This window comes from Artibeus jamaicensis, unplaced genomic scaffold, assembly GCF_021234435.1.
Source record: "Artibeus jamaicensis isolate MK-2021 breed Jamaican fruit bat unplaced genomic scaffold, CSHL_Jam_final contig_700, whole genome shotgun sequence".
Classification (NCBI taxonomy): Eukaryota; Metazoa; Chordata; class Mammalia; order Chiroptera; family Phyllostomidae; genus Artibeus; species Artibeus jamaicensis.
The window spans coordinates 7,395,283-7,415,460 of NW_026521930.1; the positions used below are offsets into that span (position 1 = coordinate 7,395,283).

General features: G+C 54.5%; 1 protein-coding gene across 2 annotated transcripts in view; it reads left to right on the plus strand.

Annotated features, from left to right (window-relative positions):
- The window catches only part of GSG1L (GSG1 like), a 205,640-nt gene that overhangs the window by 27,738 nt on the left and 157,724 nt on the right, over window positions 1–20,178 (plus strand). Inside the window, exon 1 of one of the 2 annotated variants that reach the window (XM_053671470.1) lies at window positions 2,713–2,765. The exons of the other annotated variant lie outside the window; for it this stretch is intronic. The gene's annotated coding sequence lies outside the window, so the exon portion shown is untranslated. Of the gene's footprint in view, window positions 1–2,712; window positions 2,766–20,178 lie in introns of those variants that run through there. 2 annotated transcript variants of the gene reach the window in all.

Here is a 20,178-nt window from a genome sequence, read left to right on the forward strand (position 1 = left end):
ATTCCTGAACCCGTTGCCATGCCTGGGGGGTTGTGAATGGGGTGCTCTGATTGGTTGGTCTATCGGGGGAGTCCAACCTGGAGCCCAAGGGCTGCATGCGGCCCAGGGTGGCTATGAATGCAGCCCAACACAAAATCATAAATTTACTTAAAACTTATCTTTTGCTCCTCAGTTTTTGTTAGTGTCTGTATATTTAATGTGTCGCCCAGAGACACCAAAAGTTTGGATACCCCTGGATCATGTGCCTACCCAGTGGGGCGATGGTTAGGCCGGCTCAAACCACATGGAATATGTTTCTAGAATAGGGGAGAGAACAGGCTGGAGGGCAACCAGCGACATACTATGATAGATGGTACTGTTCGTTCACAATTCTTCATTTCCTCCCACCATTGCCACGTGTCCTGGGAGGCTGTGGGTACTTCCTGCCTCCACCGACTGGATTTGGTTATGTGACATGCGTTGGCCATGGGGACGCCACCTGTGACGGGCCATATCTGGGCATGGTGAGCCTCCGCCCTCCTCTAGCTTCGCCCTCCATCACCGGAACACAGGGCCCCAGGAGCCGACATTACTGCTGCCTGGTCCCAGAGGGAGGGGACACGTGGGGCCCTGCACGGCCAAGGCCAGCTGACCCCAGATGCGCTGCAGCCAACCTGCTGCCCTGGTGTGACAGGAACAGGAAACAGCTGTTTGGTGCCGAAAGCTGCTGAGGTTCCTGGACTCACAGTCAGTTCTGCAGCGAAGATCGATCACAGACGGCGGCGTTACAGGGGATCCTGCCCGAGCTCTCCTGCAACGTGCAGGAGCTGCAAGATCCCGCAGGACCCAGTCCCTGCCCCCGAAGTGCTCACAGCCCTGGAAGTGCTCACAGCCGAAGGGGCTGGAGGTCAGCGTGCAGACGGTGAAGGTGCAGCAGGACCAGTGCCCTGGCAGACCCAGGGCCAGGACGAAGGGGGGTTCGGCGTGGCCAAACCTGGGGCTCGCCTTAGACCTGGGGTGCCATGTTTGTCTGATTTGTTTCTTTAAAAGCGACCCTGGACTGGAATAGAAGCTGAGCCTCCAGTGCAGGTCGCCCAGTGAGACTGGAGCGCGCTAGAGACGCTCCTTGCATAGCGTGCTAGCATTCTTCCCTGAGCTCATTATCCTCCAGCCAGTGCCTGCCATGGCATTTCTCCGCCTTGGCTGCAGGTCACTTTTTACTCCTGTTGTGGTCCCTGGGGTCATCAGAATGACAGGCATGTCATGCCCAACTGTCAGCCTTCTCCTGTCCTAACCCGCTGTTCTCTGAGTTCAGACCTTGCTGGTCCTAATTATAAAAGCACAGATGGGAATGGGGGTTCCCACTGTTTCATAGGGTCCTAGGCAAAGGCCTGTCTCTCACCCACTTATTCATTCATTTATCAGACACACAGAAAGCCAGTTGTGTTCGGTTGCTGGGGGTTGGTTACAAGCATGATTAAGATACAGCCAGCCCTTCTCGCCTGGGCTGAGGGTGGGGGCTGGGAAACCAGGGCAGATTTTTCTGGAGACGGTGGCTTTGGAACTGGGCTTGGGAGGACAGCTGAGACTGGTGAAATAGACAGCATTTAAGGCAGAAAGAGCGGCCGGGGTTGTGCACAGGGACGGCCCTCTGGAGGCAGGGCTCCCATCCTCCTCTCTGTGGGAAGGGCCAGCGGCCCTTGCCTCCTTCCCTGAGGGGGTGGCCCTGCCGTTGGTACAAGGCAGCTCCTTGGTAGGCACAGAACACTGTGACTCCCGCTTCATTTTCTCTCCCCAGAGCCTCCAGGCTTCCCCCACACAGGCCAGGGCAGGGCCGTGCTCACTCTGTTCAGTCCTCCGAGGCCTGCTGTGGGGACCCTTGCGTGGGGCTTCCTCTGGGCTCTGGAGAGGGTTGCTCGCCACAGTCACGGTCAGGATGGCCTGAACCCCCCCAGCGGGCCGTCCGGCTGCCGTGACCATAACACTCCCCTTTGCGAGGCCCCAGCCCTGTGCCCGGTGCTGCCAGGGCACTGCGGCACCTGGGGGTTTGGGCAGACCTGAGGAAGCCTCGCCTCCGACACGGAGGAGGGCTTGCCGGCAGCCCCACTCACAGCCAGGGCCGTTTGCACTCGGCCCAAAAGCTGTGCTTGGCACCCCAGATCCTGTCTCGTCTGCATCCCATTTAACCCTCGTAACGGCCTGTGAGGCAGCCTGTCCTGTTCACTCCTATTTCACAGCCGAGGAAACCGAATCTCTTCGAGCCTCCGGAACCTGTTGAAGGTCACCCAGCCAGCGGGCGTGGGAGGCGCTTCGGCCCAGGCCCCTCCCACTGTGCGCCCTGCCCACCGGCCACACTGCTCTGTCTCCTGCCACCGGCCCTCAGACCGCCCTTGCGATGGGCTCTCGGCTGCTTTTCCAACCTTCTCCCCTGCACTTTCGGGCCGTTATCACTCATTATAGTGTTGCGTAGCTCATAGATTGTTTTAGTTTTCACTCCCAGTGGCTCTTTGCTCCGGAGCAGCTGAGAACCCCGAGTGCCCTTGCTCTAAATGCATCAGGTCGAAGTGCGTTGATCTAATTTACACCAGAGTCGCAGCAGCACCACCGTAGATTCCATTTCGTTTCTTCCCTGATGACTTCCCTGCAGCTGGCGGTCGACCTGCAGCCCCTGGGCCAGGCTCCGCGCACCTCAGTTGCCTTCCGCGCCTCAGTGGGGGAATCTCCCGTGTATCTCAGGAGCACCTGTTCTTCAAGGAGCAAAACCCCATCTCTAGGCGAGAGCTGAGGTTCGTACACAACAGATCTGAATTCAAATCTTTTTTTTTAAATGAATTTAAGTTTTCTTGCTGCTACTTTCTTGCTGTGTGATATCAGGCAGATTGCTTAAGGTCTCTGAGCCTTTTTCTTCATCTGTGACAGTCGTGGGCGGGGAACGAGGCTGAAGGAACAACAAGGAACACTTGGATGATGTCACAAGTGGGCAAGGATGTGGAAACACGGGGATCTTTGTGTCCTGCTGGCGTGTAACCACAATGGACAACATTTGGCACTGTTTATTAAAACTTGAAATGTTCATACCTTTTGCCACAGCAATTAAAAAATACAGGTTCACTATACTTTTTATTGTTATTTTAAAAAACATATTTTATTGATTATGCTATCACAGTTGTCCCCATTTTTCTGCCTTTGCCCCAGGCCACCCGGTACCCCCCTCCCTCCAGCAGTCCACCCCGCCTTAGTTTATGTCTGTGTGTTGTGCATTATAAGTTCTTTGGCTTCTCCATTTCCTATACAACTCTTAACCTCCCCCTGTCTACTTTTACTGACCTTTTATGCTTCTTATTCCCTGTACCTTTTCCCCCACTCTCCCCTTTCCCCCTTCCCTCTGTAACCCTCCATGTGATTTTCATTTCTGTGATTCTGCTCGTTCTAGTTTTTTGCTTGGTTTATTTTGTAAAATTCAGTTGTCGATAATTGTGAATTTGTTGCCATTTTATTGTTCATAGTTTTGCTCTTCTTTTTTCTTAAATAAGCCCCTTTAACATTTCATGTAATAAGGGCTTGGTGATGACGAACTCCTTTAACTTGACCTTATCTGGGAAGCACTTTATCTGCCCTTCCATTCTAAACAATACCTTTGCTGGATAGAGCAATCTTGGCTGTAGGTCCCTGCTTGTCATCACTTTGAATATTTCTTGCCAGTCCCTTCTAGCCTGCAAAGTTTCTTTTAAGAAATCAACTCACAGTCTTATGGGAACTCCTTTGTAGTTATCTCTTGGCTATTTTCTAGCTGATTTTAAGATTTTCTCTTTCTCTTTAACCTTTGGCATTTTAATTATGATGTATCTTGGTGTGAGCCTCTTTGGGTCCAACTTGCTTGGGACTCTCTGTGCTTCCTGGACTTGTATGTCTATTTCTTTCACCAAATTAGGGAAGTTTCCTTTCATTATGTTTTCAAACAAGTTTTCAATTTCTTGCTCTTCCTCTTCTCCTTCTTGCACCCCTGTGATTCAGATGTTGGTACGTTTGGGGATGTCCCAGAGGCTTCTTATTCTATCCTTGTTTTTTTTTAATTTATTTTTTTCTTCTTGCTGTTCAGATTGAATGCTTTTTTCTTCTTTATGTTCCAAACCGTTGATTTGATACTCAGTTTCATCCACTCCAATGTTGCTTCCCTGTAGCTTTTTCTTTATTTCTCTGAGGGTAACCTTCATTTCTGCCTGGGCCCTTTTCATGCTGTTGCCCTACTCAATGAGTTTTTTGAGTATCCCGATAACCAGTGTTTTGGACTCTGCATCTGATAGGTTGGTTATCTCCATTTCATGTAATTCTTTTGCTGGAATTTTGTTCTGTTCTTAAAATTGGGCCATATTTCTTTTCCTCCTCAATTTGGCAGCCCGGGCTTATTTCTGTGTACTAGGTAGAGCTGCTTCGACTCCCTGTCTTAGTAGCGTGGCCTATTATAGAAAAGGCACCTGTAAATTGTGTGGTGTGGGGCCTTAGGTGATCGCCAGGGTGGGGCAGCCCATTCCTCTGCTCTGTGGCTCTGTGTAGAGGTAGGGCTCAGAGAGGAGACGGTGCCACTGCCTGGCTTCTGGAGGTTAGTCCAGGAGGAAGCTGCCTTCCCCCACTCACCCTGTTGCCAGTCACTTCAGTTCCTCCCCCAAGGCCCCTGGCGCCCTTCCAGCCGTTGCCCTGGTGCTGCATCCCAGAGTGGGTGGGTCGGCATAGGTCCTAAATCCTTGTGGGCCCTTTAAGATGAGTCTCCTTGATAACATGGCAGTTTCTCCTGCCCCAACACCCACTGGTTTTTACACCCAGAGGTTATGGGAACTTATCTTCCTGGCGCTGGAATCCTGGCTGCTGGGTGGTCTGGTTTGGGGCTGGGATCCCTCACTCCCAAGGTACCCCGCCCCCAATTTTTATCCACCACATGTGGGGTGGAACTGCCCATTCTGCCGCCTCTCCAGGACACGCCCACAGCTCCGCCCGTGGCTCCGTGCCTCTCTGCACCTGTCTCCCTCTATCTGAAGCTCCACCTCTCCCACCTGCCTCGATGACCGCGTCTTCTCTAAACCTTGGTTGTCGGACTTCCACACAACTCGGTGTTCTGATGGTTCTTGGTGGTACTTCTTTTGTACTCTAGACGTAATTTTTTCTGTAGTTGTGCGAGGAGGCGAAACGTGTTTACCTATGTCTCCATCTTGCCTGGAAGTCAAAAAAGTTTTATTGGCCACAGCAACTGCTGGGGACACACCCAGAGGTATATGCATGTGCACACAAAAGTGTTCATCGCACTCTTGTTCGCATTGCAAACAAATAAACAGTTCATCAGTAGAGGGAGCTAAATAAGCTGTGGAACATCAGCTGTGTAGAATACACTGCAGCTGTTAAAAAGAATGAAGTGGCCCTGGCTGGCATAGCTCAGCGGATTGAGCGCGAGCTGTGAACCAAGGGGTCGCCAGTTCGATTCCCAGTCAGGGCACATGCCTGGGTTTCGGGCCGGGTCCCCAGTTGGGGGCACAGGAGAGGCAACCACACACTGATGTTTCTCCCCCTCTCTTCCTCCCTCCCTTCCTTCTCTCTAAAATTAAACAAATAAAATCTTTTAAAAAATGCAGTGTGTCTACAGGTGGCAAGTGGGTGGAATTATTGGCAAGTGAATAAAAGCCGTGTTTAGAAAATAGAACAATAAATGTGACATAACAAAAGCAGAGAACATGTATGTTTTCTTAAACAAGGCCTTTTACGGTTTAGAACTATACACGGAGGGGCGGGGAAGAGGACGCTGACTTATCTCAGGACGACCTTGTGTAAGGCCCTCTGAAGTGCCAACGGAACCTGGTCACCGCAGCCCCGAGCGCTCTGTGTGATTCTGCCCGTGTTTGCGTTTACACTGAGGGGATCACGCGGTGTATTTTGTCGTGACTGGTGTTTTGCTTGACATTATTTTGTGAGACTTAATCTTGTACTTGCTCTGCTGGATACTCTTTTCGGGACAGAAACATGAAGGTCAACGACTGGAGAAAGGGTCTAGAAAGGGAGGCCCTACACTATGCTGTCGGCTTGGAGAGGCACCTGGACATGGCAGTCGGAGTTTTCTGAGGTTTAGGGGCCTTATCTACTACTTGAATTTTCCGGGAGGACAAATGTATTGATGTGTTACTTGGTTAATTACATTTTAGCAGAAACAGTGAGATGGAGAGAATAATGCCTGTTTGCCAGAGTTGTCGGGGAATGGCATGAGTTCTCTCGGGCAAAACCTGGAGCAGAGAGCGGGCATCGGTACAAGGGAGATCCAGCAAACAAACCACACCGTCTGGCGAGCGCCGGAAGGGCCGTTCCGCGGGGTTTCTGGCTGCGTGGACTCCAGCACAGATGGCCTGGGTTCAACTCCCGGCTCCACTACTTGTTAGTTGTGTGACACTGGGCAAATTATTTAACTTCTGTCCCCTCCCTGAGTTTTACCACCAGTAGCGGTGACCTATTGCCGCCTAACAAATTGCTTCAAAAGTTAGTGGTTTGAAGCAACAATAATGATTGATTTCTCTTATGGGTTCTGTGGGTCAGGAGTTTGGGAGCAGATTGGTGGGTGTTTCTAGGCTGGGGTCTCTTCTGAGACGGCAGCGGGTGTGGGTCGCGGCTGCAGTCACCTCGCCTGGGGCTGGGCGTCTGCAAAGACGAGCTCACTGGCCGCCAAGGTGGGGCTCCTGTCCACACGCGCCTCGCCGCCTCGGGCTGCTTGAGAGTCCTCCCTGCCTGGCGGCTGCCTTCCCCCAGAGCAAGCGGTTCAAAGCCAAATCAGAAGCTCAATGCCTTTGTGACCTGGCCTCGGAAGTCACGCACTGTCGCTTCTGCGGTTTTCTCTAGGTCACACAGGTCCTCTCCGATTCAGTGGGAAGGGGGTCTGCGCAAGGGTGCGGGGAGCAGGAGGCGAGGCCCCGGGAGTCTCGCAGGCGCTGGCCGTCACTTCCCATCGAAATGGGGACACTAGCGCCCTGCCCCTGGGGTTTTGTGGGGATTAAGTGGATCAGTCTGTGTAAAGTACAACACTGGCTGGCGCGCTGCCGGCTTCAGATGAGCGCTGGTCACTTCAGAAATGCTGCCAAGTGCATCACCTTCGTGGCTTCCTCCAGGTTTCATTTCATTCCCTAATTTTGTGATTGTAAGTCAGTGCTCAGGCTTCCTGGAGCGACACACCAGGTAACAATAGTCACGACCAGCAGCACTTCGGAGTAATCGCCAGGGCGACGTTTGAGCCGCCGCACAAGGATGGCACCCCGTCTGGCCATTTTGCACGTCACCCTCACTGTGCAGACGGGGTCGCCAACGCCCAGCGAGACGGTGGGGCTGATTTTCATCTGTTTGGGAGCAGACGTGGAGTCTTTGACTCCAATCGCTCACACAGCAACGCCACACAGGGATGGAGGCGTCGATGCGAAGGTAGACTCGCTGCCTTCACCGCCGACAGGAGACTGGACTGGCTTCAGGGCCTCAGTCTAAGGGTCCGGGACTGAAGTCGCCTGCGAGGCTAGCCAGGGGCCCCAAATTTGGGAAGCGGCCAAGGGTTAGGAAGAGCCAGGTGAACATGATGATAAACAGCCATCGACCCTTGGCCTCGGTGTTGGAGAAGCAGTGTGGACTGGTGGGGACTGTGCCAAACAGCACCACAGAGGCCCTGTCTCCAGGGCCGTTGTCTTTTAAGTGCCTGACACTCACCGTCTGGCAGACTGTCGGCCGGTGCTCCTCCCTCTCGGGGCTTTGCTGCCGTGGCCCACGGCCACGGGGGCAGCCTCTGAGCCTTCAATGCTCAAGTTTCCAGTTGGTTTGGAACCAGTGTGTAAGTGGCTTGTGGTCTCCCACAATTAGCTTCTTCCTTTTCTTAGGCCCCTAGCATTGGGGTCCCATCATATGTCAGGGTTCATACTGCCCAGACCACGACAGCAGAAAGGATTTGCTGACCTCCTTCATCTGACAGTGACCATGAGTCGACAAAGTGAGCCTCGTCACTCTGTCAGGTCATGAGCTCGGGGCTGGGGGTTAAGGGTGATTCAGAGCACCCTACAGCATTTTGGGGAGGAAACAGACACATCTCAACAGTTCACTTTGGGTCTGGGTGGCGTGGACTCCAGTTTTCACGTGAGGAGGGACCTGGGTTACCGGACAGTTTGGAGGCATCCACAGTGGGGCAGATATACTTGACTTGCCTGCAGGTGGGGTGAGTTGGGATAGGCATTGTGGTTTCCTGCCCAGTGGATACTCCCTCTCCTTCCTTGTCCACCTGACACAGAGGCTGAAAAGGGCAGATATTTTCCTAGCCTCCCTTGTGGCTAGCGGTGGTTAAATGACCCAGTTCTGGCCAGTTAGATGTAAATGGGACTCTGCTGGGGGACTTTCTGGGAAATATTTTTCCCTTGATGAGAAAATGTGGGCATATGAGTAAAGTCTACTTATCCTGGATGATTCCCTACTTCCTACCTTTGGAAGTGGTTGGGTGAAGACGTGATGTCTGGAGCTTCAGCAGCCATCTTGTGCCTCTAGGAGAATGTCAGAAAATTGCATCACTGAACTACTTGATGAACCTTGTTATGAGAGATAATTCCATGTCTTTATTATTTAAGCCACTGCTAGTTGAGGTTTTTTGTTGCTGCTGTTTCAGCCAATAGCTGTGTTCCTAGTGTAGTTGGGAGTGTTTGAGCATGTTGTCCGAACATGTTATCTGAGGGTATGGAGAACTGGGTGCCCCTTAAGTATGCAAAGGGACATGAATTTGCTCTATCCTTACCCTTGGCCATTTCTTTTTTATCTTTAAATCTAAAAAATTAAATTGTGAACTAGATCATCTATGCAAATAGTGTTTAATACAAGTGTGCGTAGTCCAAAGACTAATAATAAAATTCCCAGATACTCACCACCTGAGTTCCTGATTAGGATCAACTTCCAAGGTGGAGGCAGGTTCCAGAGTTCTCAGGTGTGCACACTGCGGGGAGATGCAGACACTGGGGATGACGTGGGGCGGGCAAGAAGCTTTGAAAGGCGGTGAGAGGGCTCCTGGACCCTACTGACTTGGACAGGCCCCCTAACCTCTCTGAGCCTCGATGTCCCCTTCCGTGAAAATGGGCCTATACACAGGATTATTCTGGGGAAAGCGGGTATTACTCAGCACAACGCCAGCACGCAGTAGGAACTCAGTGAACATCGGCAGCGGTGGTCCGTCCAAGTTCCACCCCGCGGAGTGAGCGGCGCGGTTCTGGGTGCTGCTGCCGGCGTGGGTAAGCGCTCCCTACGGAACTCCACGCTCTGCACGGTTGTGCACTAACAACAACAGGGCCAGCGTGAAAAATGGGGTTGGGGCCAATGGCTCAAAATCTAGGGACACTTACAGCCAGAGCACCGACAAAATTAGTAAGAATTGTAACAAATAACTGAGCATGCGCAAACTTCCCTGGGCATTTGGGCCCAGCCACGTGGCGAGCTGCACCGTTCAACCGAGAACACGGAGGTTCGGTTGCCTCTGGGGATGAAGGTCCCAGAGGGCACCGGCTTCTAATCGGGACCATTGTCCCTGACACTGTGATGGGAAGTGCAGCCTTCCTCGTTAATCTCTTGTTTCAGGAGAGGTGCGAAAGCTTGTTCGTCTCCATTTGCCACGTCCCCAGGAGCTTAGCCCTGTGAAAGCACTGAGGTCCTCCGAGCCAGTAATCCAGCTACTACTTGCAATAAGGGAAGGCATTTGTGCAGACTTCCAGGTTTTTTCCTTAAATTCTTCAAATCCTGCTAAGGTTGTTTTTTAAATTGTGCTTGTTCCTGATTATAGATTATCCCCATTTTACTATGGTTCAATTTAACATTTTTGACTTTATGATGATGCTAAAGTGAAACACACGACAAAGTACATAAGACATTCACCAAGTTGTTATGAAATAGCCTTTGTGTTGGTAGTTGGTTTTTGCCCAGCTATGGGCCGAGGCGAGTGTTCTGAGCATGCGCGATGACAGCTAGGCTAGGCTATGGTGTCCGTCCAGTCGGTTAGATGCAGGAAATGCACTTTTTGCTACGATGGTTTCAGTTTGTGATGGATTTATCAGGACGTATCTGCATTGTGCATCAAGGAGCATCTGTATTTGAAAACAGTAGTGTGCTAGAAACCATACAGGGGCACATTTCCCTGATACTTCAACACCCTTCCCCTCTTTACCAATGGTGCAGGAGGTAACTGGCGTCCAAGGAATCTGCCTTCGTCCAGCAGAGCAGATTTGCCTTCCAAGGTGCTTTGGAGCTCTGATGCTCTAGAACAGGCATCGGCAAACTGCAGCCTGGGGCCAAATCCGGCCCACTGCCCATTAAAAAAAAATGAAATTACAAATTAAAATTGTAATTTTTAACTGCGGTAAAACATAACATAAAATTGACCATCTCAACTTTTTTTATCCCTACCCAAGGACATTTGTTTCATTTCTTGCTTATTTATTTATTTACTTATCTATCTATTTATTTATTTTGTTATCCTCACCTGAGGACATTCTTACTGATTTTAGAGAGGGGGGAGGGAGGGAGAGAGAGAGCGGGAGAGAACTGCCGATGGGAGATGGGAGTATCGATTGGCCAGCCACATGCACCAGGGCTCCACTAGTTGTTAGCGCACAGTTCGGTGGGGCCCTGTACAGTCGCACTGCTGTGCCCACGCCTGCTCTCATACGGTTTAGATGGAACGCAGCCTGCCCACTTGTGTCCATATTGCCTATGGCTGCTTTTCTTGCTATAGTGTCAGAGTGGGGTTGTTGTGACAGGGGCTGTATGGTACACAAAGCCCAAAATATTGACTGGCTCTCAATAGATGTTTTCTGGGCTCTGTTCTGGAATTATGCAAAGGACCAATTTCCTATATCTATTTCCTCTTCCTGCTCTGAGTTCCCAGAGCCCTGCCCCAGTCGTGATAAAGCTCTGCTGCTGTAACGAAGAGGCCCTGCAATGCAGTGGGTAATGCCAGCCATTGCCGGGTGAGCTGCCTCCATTTCTCCTTTATGACTGAGGACAGACCATGTCTGAGGAGTCACTAACTGAGGCCGCTGTGCTTCATCTGGCCATCATTTTGCGGGTGAGCTTCTCTTTCTGAGTCACCATCCATCCTTGGTGCCACAGGAGACAAGGGACCCGGCCTTGTTGGATGGGCGGTTGCCTGGGCCTTCACTGGGCAGCCATGTCCTGGCTGGTGAGGTCTCACTTCCCTGCTTTTGGTCCAGGCAGAGCGGGCAAGGTCCAGCCTCTGAGACTTTTATCTCTGGGGAGCCACTGAGCTCAGGCCTGACTCATCGGGGAGTGGTTCCTCCGCCTCTCGCCAGCCCCCTCTCCAAGTCGCCTCTGTCCCAGCAGTACCTGCATCTGAACTCTGGGGACCAGTGCTTACACTGAGGCCTCCTCCCAAAGCTCATGTCTGGCTGGGCAGGGCTGCGTCCAGCGAGTTCCGAGAGAGGCTCCTCTCCTGGGAGGGCAGCACGGGCACGCTGGTGATGTGCGTTAGACAGACGGGGCAGTCTTGTTGCAATGGGATAGGCGTTCTTTGTGAAAAGGCAACCTAGCCCAGTAGGACCAAGTGGAAATTCAGAAAATTTATCCCCACAGTTCATTTTAGCCTGTGTTTTCTGCCTGTACACAACTGCATTCTTATGTACAGCAGCGGAAGTGTGGATGTTTGATTCTGCGCTTTGCTTGCTTCTCCTGACACAGGGACTCAGGCCTTTCCCCACGGCTCATTCGCGTATGGATGGGCCTCATTCTTCCTAATGGATGCCCCGGTGGGTACACTGCTCTTTATTCAGTGTAGACTTCCTTAAAGCCTAGTGCAGATGCCAGCTTCCTCCAGGAAGTTTCCCTTGATTCTTGCAGCACAAAATGGCCACTTTCTGCTCTGAACTCATAAATCCCTGTCCCTCTCTCAGGTGCTGTATCAGTCAGGGCCAAGCTGCTGCAACAGAGACCCTGTGAGAACAGAAGCTTAGAGAACGGAGAAACTATTTCTCCCTTAGGCAGTAATTCTAGTTGATAGGGTAACTCTCTCCCTGCCTGTTATTTCGGAACTCAGTTCCTTCTAAGTGATTGCTCTCCCACCCCCTAGGGAACCCTGTTCTACAAGGTTGAAACTGGACCACCCAGGAGCCTGGGAGAGGATGTGGAGGAGGCCTGGCTGGTGCCTTCCGTCCTGGCCCGGGGTGACAAGCTAGTGACAAGAGCCGTGCATGGCTATCCCTACTGCCCAGGAGGCCTGGGGCTTCAGTGCTATGGAAGAAGGGAGGCAGATTTCGGCAGACAACAGCTAGTCTTTGCCACAAGTCTTGACGCCTTAACCTCGTGTTCGGGGCCCACATAATCACGTCTCCTGGCCTCGGGAGTGGAAAGGCTGAGCGACAGGACCCAGGGCTGGCCCAGGTCTGCATCCTCCTTCGGTCCAGCGGAGCTCCTGGCACCTGGGCAGTGCCTGGCGAATGGCGGGCCAGTGTGTAGTAATGAGGTTAGTCATGGAATCAGAGTTGGTGACCTCTGAACAGTGACTCCCTCATTGGCAGCTTTCGATGTTATTTACTCTGTGCCGAGTACTGACTGGGCCCTGGAGGCCCAAAGACACAGTGGCTAGGCCCTCAAATGTTGTTAGCATTACTCTCCTGGGTTCCCGGAAAGGGACACATTTGTTTCGCCTCAGGGCCTTTGCATATGCTGTTCCTTCCTCCTCAAACCCCCTCTCTGCAGCTGCCCTCCTCGTGGGCCTAGCCTGCCCATACTCTGTTTTCATGTCACCTCCTCAAGGACACTTTCTGTGACCCCTCTCTAGACTAGGTTGTCTCTCCCATTATTCACACATTATACTTTTCTTTGTGAGTTTGATCACAACTGCACTAAAGGAGGGGTTTGTTGTTGGGTTTTTTTTGTATAAGATTGTATTCGAAGCCATTCCCTACCACAAGTTCACGGGCTTTATGATGACAGTGCAGTTTTGCATGCTCCACGCCTGGCAGAACACCTGCCACAAAAGGCATTCCGTTCACGCTTGTTAAATATTCCATCAGCATTCCTGCCAGTTCACAGAGGAGGACGTTGAGACTCAGGGAGTTTGAGTAACTGGCCTAAGATAACACAGCAAGTGAGTTTGGGCACTGAGAGGTTCCGTCTGTCTGCCTCTGGAGCTCTTGCCTTCACAGCCTGACGCAATTAGAATGTCACGTGGTGTGCGCTGTGATAGGGTATTAATAGGGTGTGTTTAGGAGGTAGTGGGAGGGCAGAGGAGGGCGTGACTGACTCAGCTGGGGAGGGATGGCTGCCTGGGGGAGGCGGTGACCTTGAAGACTCAGAAACTGTGGGTAGTTTGGAGTCGCTACAGCAACTGCCTGGGAGTGTGAAAGATGGAAGCAAATGGGGGGCAGGTTGTGAAGGCCCTGCTTTGCAGTATCTGGCAGTTTGGACTTGGTTGAGCCGATGGAGGCTCACGGAGGTTTGTTGTCAGGGGAGCGGCACGACCCAGCAGGTGCCCTTTAGGACATCACCTGCGCTCAGGGCTGAGCCCTGGCTGGGCTCACCGAGGGCCCCACAGCGGAGCTCGTGGCCAACTGTGTTCATTAGGATTTGAAATCCGACCACTAAGCCAAACACCTCAAAATACCAGCAGCTTAAATGTCATAGAAACTTTTTTCTTCTCTCTCATGAACGTCTGGACCAGTCAGACATCTTAGCCCCACACTGGGGACCTAGACGGTTGTTCTGTTGTCACCAAGACACTGCCCTTATCCGCTTGGCCCAAGGTAGACCATGGCCGTGGCCAGATTCCGGCTGCCAAAGGAGGAAGGGGTGGACATTGGAGCCACGAAGGAGTCTCCATCACTTGTAACTGGAGAGGCAGGAGGGTGCACCCAGGGTTCAGGCTCTTGGACCACAGGAGGAATCTGGCAGCTCGGGGGCCCCCACGGCCACAGCGGACTGGAGTGGGGTAGCAGCCATCCTTTCAGATGGGCCTGAGCTCCCCATTTCCCACCGCCCCCCCACTCCCTCTGCATCCCGACACCCTCGGCACCATCATCCCACACCGGCCCCTTCACTCGCCCCTGCCCACGGACTCCCGAGGGCCAGAGCGTGGGGCAGCGGTTCAGGTGGGGCCGCTGGGGGAGCCGGCAGCCTTGCAGATCTGCCCCAGAACTTGCGCCGAGAAACTCTCCTTCCTCCATCCTGGTCAGTGCAGTTCCCACCAGTCCCTCTGCTGTGAAAATCCTCATGCCCTCTGGGAAACCATTTGGAAATCCAGGGTGGGGTGTATTTGTTTTCCAAACAGTCCTTCGGCCTGTGTGCAGGGCTGCCATTTGTTGTCCTGGGAGCCCCTGTTACCAGAGTCCCCACAGGGGTGAGAGCAGCCGGCCTGGCAGAGCGCCCTCCTCTGCCCTGCCTGCAGAGCTGCGGACCTGCTCTGTCCCCCCAGCAAGGGCCAAGCTGGCTGGTCCGAGCCCTTCAGCAGGGAGTCTGTTCGGACTTCCTGCAGATGCCATGGGGGAACTTAGGCCGCATATGGATTTTGCCGTCAAGACCGTGGGGATGTCTTGCTGAGGATGGGTGGCCAGGGACTGATGTCCTGGGCAGGAATATTTGCTGCCATTCTTCTCCATTATTCCCGACACCAGGCCTCCGTGGCCAAGACTGTCGGGCAGGAGGGTACAGTGTCCCTCCTCTCAGGAGCAAATGCCAGTGAAGACACTGGAACTAGAAAGAGAAACTTGCTCCCGGGAGCGTGGGGCTTCCGGAACCAAGCCCTCCCATGGCAGCGCCTCCAGGTCAAACGGCACTTCCCACGTGGAAAGGCTGTCCTGGGCTGCACAGGTTCTTCCTGGGCTCCAGCTCTTGCTGGGACCTGCAAGCCCCTGGAGAACTAGGCACATGTGGCACAGCTCCCACCAGGACGTGGTCTCCGGGGCCCTGGCCCTCCCCACAATGGCGGGCCGTGGAGGCCCCTGTGCCTCGGGGGTTAGGTTTTCTCACAGCTGACTCCTGTTTGGAATGGGGCGAGCTCTAAGAGGAGAAGCTGTCCCTTCTTGGCTTTCCATGGTGACAGCCCCCCTCAGGGCACTGGGGATTTAGCTGGCTTTCCTGAAGACCTACGGGGGTGGGGTACAGGGCACAGAGCGGCCCTGTGGGCGTCAGGCCGGCCCCTGCCGTCTCCACCTGGGCTCCTGCGAACGTCCGGACGCCTCTCCCTGGACACTCAGAGCCCCTACCCTGCGCCTGGAGGCCTCCTGTGGGAGCCGACACGCAGCCTTTCCACAGGTGTGCACAGGTGACAGGGACTCACGCACTTGTCACAGCATTCTTCTCAACAAAGTCATTTCTGTCCCCCAGGGAACGTCGGTGCCAGCAGCCAGGGCAGGGCAATGTTTCCACCGGGGCGTGCTGCTCCCAGCTGTGGAGCCGGCTGAAGTAAGTCGCCGCCCGCCTTTCTGGTGAGGAAACCAGGGCTCGGAGAGGTGCTGTGACTCTCAGTTGGGGGTTGGGGGGGGAAGCTGGGACCTGGGATTCAGTCCTAGGCCTGCTGAGTGCAAACCGGCTGCCTTTCCGTGGGACCTGCCTGCCCAAAGCCTCCCCGCCGAGCGTGGCGCTGCACTTGCTTTCACGTGCGCCTGCCCCACGTGACTAGAGATGGTGGTGACAGCACATTTGTTTGCCCACCTGACAGACAGATGATGAGCCGTGCCCTGGGCAGGTCCTGTGCAGGGGAGCCAGTGGGGACCCACATGGGGACAGACCCCCGGTCTCATGGAGCCGCACGCATGGGCAGCGCGCGCGCGCGCACACACACACACACACACACACACACACACACGTGTATTCCACAGTTGGGTGTGAGTGCTGCCGGGGTGATACAGGAGGGTCAAGGGGCAGGGTGCACGGTGGGGGTCAGGCAGGCCTCTCTGTGGGCTGCGAGCCCCTCGGATATTTGGGGCAAGAAGGCAAACAGGTGTGAAAGGTCTGAGCCCAGACGGTGCCTGAGGGCGTGGGGAGCACCCTGAGGTGTAGTGAGTGAGGGCAGGGCAGGGAGAGGCAGGGCGGGGGGGGGGGCGCAGCAAGGGCACACCAGGAGGGCCCCTGCGCCGGGGCGTGGCCACACGTGGGAATCACTCGGAGAGTTACAAGGGCCGGTCCCTGGGCCCACCTCCTGGGCATCTAGGGGACGCGGACGTGCAGCAAAGGTTGAGAGCCACTGGTGGAGGCCACTGTGAGGGTTTTATTCCAAGTGTGACAAGAGGTCTTTGGAGGGCAGACGGAGGTGGCAGAACCTGGTTTACTTTTTCTCCATCTCCCTGCTGCTGGGTTGGACGAGACGGAGGGCCCGAGAGGGAGGAGGCGGGAGGCCCCGAGGCGGCCACGGCTGGAGTCTGGGCACGACAGCCAGCCGTCTGGCCGGCCCCCTCCAATGCCCCAGACTTCGAAGCTTAAAGCGGCACACATTTATTCCCTGACAGTCTGGAGGTCAGAAACCTAAAGTCGGGGTAGCTGCAGGGCAGAGCTCCTTCAGGGGAGAATCTCCTCCTTGGCCTTTTCCAGTTTCTAAAGGCCGCTGTGTCCCCGGGCCCTGGCGCCTCCCTCGTCTTCAGGGCACGTCACTCCGGTCTCTGGTTCTGCTGCCACATTGTCTCCTTTAAGGGCCCTTGTGACTGCGCTGGACGCACCGGGATGGTCCCAGAGAATCTCCCCAGTCCAAGATCCTTCATCACATCCTCAGTTTGTCTTGCCACATAGGGTCACATTCTCAGCATCTGGGGATGAGAGAGCTTGGACATCTCTGGGGTCATCGTTCAGCAGACCGTGGTCAGGGTGCTGTCTGGAGGGCTGGAGGGGCTGCGGCATGGGGTCCTGGGACTTTCTTACCCCCTGGGGGTCCTCAGGGGTCTCCCTGCCTGGGCACGGGCGCCCCTTGGCTCTTGTGCTCCACCTTTGGGTGCTGTGCCAGTTCCGAAGGCCAGCGTGTTGGTCTCGTCCCTGTTCCCGAGGGGTCTTCCAGGTGGACAGAGCGGTCCTCGGGGGTTGCTGGAGCTGCCCACTGCCCTAGGGACACTAATGTCACCCTGGTCTCCAGTTGGAGGGCTGGGTCTACCAGGTCACTCACTGCTATCTGGAGTTTTCAGAATGTATTAGCGTCTCACGGCTGCTGTAACAGGTCACTGCACGTTTACAGGCTTAACGACACTGAGTTATTATCTTCGGGTTCTGGCGGCCGAAGTGCTGTGATGTCTCACCCACCTAAAATCTAGGTGCTGGCCGGCTGCATTCCAGCTCTAGGGGAGAACCTGCTTCTGCTTATTCTGACCGTTGGCAGGATTCGGTTCCTCGGGGTCATAGGAGTAAGGTCCCCGTTTTCTTGCTGGCTGTTAACTGATAGCTGCTGTTAGCTGCCTGAGGCCACCATGTTCCTCGGCACGTGACTCCCTGCCTCCTCCCTCCGAGCTGGCAACAGCGCACCTCCCTGGCCTCTCTTCCGTGGTTGTGCCTCTGTGACCACAGCTGGGAAGGGGTCTCTGCTTTTAAAGGCTCATGATCACTTCAGGTCTACTTGGATACGAGTAATCCCAGATAATCCCACATCTCAGACTCTACAACCTTATCACGTGAGTCCCTCTTGTTGTGGAAAGGAACATATTTACAGAATGTGAGGATTTGGGGGTGGGCACCTGTGGGGACGTTGTCCTGCCTGCCACGCCAGCTACTGTCAATACAGATCAGAGCATAACTCACATTCATGAAGCATTTACTGCGCATCAGACTTTACGTTGAGTGACCCACCGGGTTCTCGGAGTGACCCGTCTTGTAGATGAAGAGATGAGGTACAGAGAGGATAGGTCGTGTTATGGGTTCAGTGGTGCCCCCAGAATTCATGCGTTGTAACCCCCAGTACCTCAGAATGGGCCTTAATTGGAGATGGGGTGTCTCAGAGGAAATCCAGTTCAAGTGCGGTCGTGCAGGGGCCTTACTCCAGTGTGATCGGCCTCCTTAACAGCTGGGGAGTTCAGAGACCACGTGCACGCAGGGGACTGTGAGCACCACGTGGATGTGAGGACAGTTGTCTACCAGCCAAGGAGAGAGGCTGGAAACAGATTCTGTCCCCAAGTCCTCAGAAGGAGCGGCCCAGCTAACGCCTGGATCTAGGACTTCCGGCCCCCGGACTGAGACAATGCATTTGGGTTGTTTTGGCCAGCAAACAAATACAGGAAACGAATACAAACTTGTACCAGCAAACGAATACAGGAAACTTGCCATTGGTTGTGGGGTTGGGATTTAAGCCCAGACAGGTGTCCTTCTCAGGCTCATTGACTAGTTTTCCCTTGCTTCTGTCTGCCTCTTTCTCTCTCTCGGTTTCTTTGTCTGTCTGTCTTACTTCATCCCTACCTTTTCCCCTTTCCCTGTCTGTGTCCCCCATCTCCCCATCACTGTTCTCTCCCCCTTAATCCATCTCTCGCTGTCTCCTTTCCCTCCCTGGCTCCCCCCGGCCCCGTGGACTGAGGGGGGATGCTTCCCCTGCTCCCACTGCCCAGCTCCCCTACCCTCCCAGCCACCGTTCCTCCCTTCACCGCCTCTGTGACTGCCCCCGACGATGAGTCCCAGACGTGCCTGAGTCCCAGAGTGCTGGCCCTGGGTCCTCTTGGGGCCTTGGTGCAGCGGTGATGGTGGGCAGCTAAGCACTGAGGAGGCTGAGTGTAGAAGCTCCCGGGCTGAGAGAAGGCCCCCAAGTGGCAAGAAGAGCCAAGTCGAGCCCCCAGTCCAGTGTCCCCCGCTCCCTGCTGTGGGCTCGAGTCTTTTGCTCAGACCCTCCTGTGCACACAGGAGCCTCCAGCTAAGTGGCTGTCATCCCAGGCGCCCCACTGGGCCTGGCTGGCGGCTGTTCTGGCAATCACCATGACCTTGCCGCATGGACTCCCGTTTGTCTGCTTCAGGGTTTTTGAAGCAGTCGTCCTGCTTGCCAGACCCCAGCCTCAAGATGTGACTTGTCTCCTCTGTTGTCCCTGATTCTGGAGTCCCCTGCTGTTCTGAGTAGGAAGCTGCCCGCTTCGTAAGGGAACTCCGGTGGTCTGGGTAGCCCATGGTCTCCTGTGGAGTTGGGGGTGGGGACTGAGATGGGGACAGGGACGGAGGAAGCCAAAGACGACTGCTGAGAGCCACATCTAGAGAATAGTGAGCAGCAGGCACTGGGGATGCATCTGCTCAGCTTGGTCCTCCTTCTCCGGGAGCTTTCCCACCCACAGTGTGGCCACCGCCAGCAGCCATGTTTTCCAGGGCCAGTTTGCCACTCCCTGGCCATACTGATTGGCCACTAGGGCTGGACACCTGACCTGAGGTGGACCAATCAGCGTCTCTCTCCTAGGAATTTGGAGCACTCTGAAAGGCGGGTCAGGCTCTGTAGGGCAGGGGCTGGAGTACTTGAGTTAGGCCTTTGCCCAGAGGACCTGAGGGGCTGAGAAGAGGGATGGGGGGGGCGAGGCAGCTGGAGAGAGGCTGCCCTGGCCTGAGGCCTGTGGGACCCGGCCCTGCAGACTCCAACGGCATCCCCCCCTGCTGTTCGCCCCACGCCCCCCAGCTTCTTCCTGTGCTTCCAGCTCGCTGAACACATTCCTGCCCCCGGGCCTTTGCATTTGAGTGCAAATCACCCTCTGTGCTTTACGTTTTCCCTTTTTTACAGCCTGTCTCATCCACTGGATCTTCGAGCCTTGTTCACCTCTGACTCCTCAGTGCTTTGAACAGTGCTTGACACACAGTAGGTGCCTAATGAAGATTTGTTGATTGAATGCAAAAAACAGTGGTGGCAGTGCCAAGAGTTAGATCCCCTGGGGCCCAAGTCCCTGCCCAGGGCCCCCTCTCTTGCCCTTTAGCTGCTCTGACCCAGGAGATGACAGCTCTAACCTTCCCAAGAGGTGGGCGTGGACCAGGCTGCCAGGAGGTGGTGAGCGCCATGGAGGGGACTCTGTTCCTCCTGGACTGACCTTGGATCCCCTCTGAGCTGACAGGCACTCTGTCCCCTGGGCCACTGTCTCCTTTTTCTCCTGTGGGTCTTGGGGATGGTCCCCGGAAGAGGGTCTCCTGGTCTCCTATAGTCCTTCAGGGAGGGACCATGGTTTAGATTCCTCAAGATGGGGGCCTGTGGCCTCCTGTTGGGAGACAAACCCCTTCTTGGGTAAGCTG